Here is a 1,412-nt window from a genome sequence, read left to right on the forward strand (position 1 = left end):
GACAGAGATATAATTGAACACCGAGTGCAGCTTGAGAGGCTTTTGGGGTTTTTTTAACACAAAATAGGAGAACAACATACAAGGAGGGCATGGCTAAAGAGTGTCAACGCTACACCACATTTTTGCTGCTAGAAGAGACAAAAAGCCCAGAGAACCCCTGATCTATCAGTGGAAGGACAGCAACATTTTGCATGACAGCTTAAGGGTCAATTTGGGCTTGTTTTGTGTCTGGCAGGTCCACAGGTAGGCCAAGCAGATAGGAAACCAGCACGATGCACACATCTCCAACAGGACAGCTGAGAACTTCCAGGAGCAATGCTGCCAAAAGACCTGGGAAGATCCTGGGATGTGAGGGACAGCAGGAGTGGCAGGTTTGGTGGTGGAGTCACCTTCTGCAGTCCACATGTATCATCAGCCCATCAGCCAGGGATTGCAAGTTGAAGCTAAAGATCCGAGTATTGACATCTTTGCCTCTGACATCACTAAATTTTGCAAACAGACCTGTTGCACTGGGTCATTTAGGTGCTGATGTCATTGTCTATTGCCACCACAAGTCCAAAGTGGGGAAATGGAGGCACCAAGTTTTTGTAATATGCAGACTAATTTTTAGAGCTCCTGTTCCCAGTGCGCTTGCTCCGTTTAATGGGGTTGACTCAGACCCCAATAACTGGCATTTTACACTGAAGTGCACCTGGAAAAGGCGATTCCCAAGAGAGGTGACACAAGCTGACCCAGGTGTGTTTATCAGAAAGGACAGGGACAGGGAGAAAATGGACTTGCTGCTCAGAGGTGAACAGGAAGGAATGCTGAGACGAAGCACTGAAAAGCCACTTGATAGGGTAAGAGGCCCTCGTGCCGGGCATAATATTTGGGTTTCTTCTAAGAGCGTTCCTAATCTCTCTGTCTGGAGCAAGGAAACACACACAGCACACGTCCCACCTCAGGTAACAACAGGAGCATGTTTATTCAGGTCTGGCACTTACAGAGCTCGGAGGGACAAGGTACACGTCTCATTTGTTTTCCAGAAAAGTCACCCCAGGATCAGAAGAAACAAAAGGATTTTATAAAAAGAGACTGATGTTGCAGGGGGCTGGGAATGTGTCTCCCTTCGGGTCATGCATTCCCGGTGCCCGGACCACCCATGTGCTGGGGGCACACCAGCACCAGGCACCTCCACGGAGGCGAGAGGCAGGAACGTCTGAACACTTGACCAGGTGGTATCTGGGGTTAATCGGTTCTCGGCGAGTCCCAGCCTTGTTTTAACCAACCTTAGAAATGAGCAGGGGGGAGGGGGTATTAGGTATAAAAGCAGAAACCCTTCCAAAACAATCCACCTTTGCCAAGGAGGTGTGAGAGTGCAGTGGGGTTATGTCCACAGAAGGAGGAGAACAGCTTGGCCAAACCACCCAGGG

Source organism: Charadrius vociferus, unplaced genomic scaffold (genome assembly GCF_000708025.1).
Source record: "Charadrius vociferus isolate BGI_N301 unplaced genomic scaffold, ASM70802v2 scaffold393, whole genome shotgun sequence".
In the NCBI taxonomy this organism is placed as follows: Eukaryota; Metazoa; Chordata; class Aves; order Charadriiformes; family Charadriidae; genus Charadrius; species Charadrius vociferus.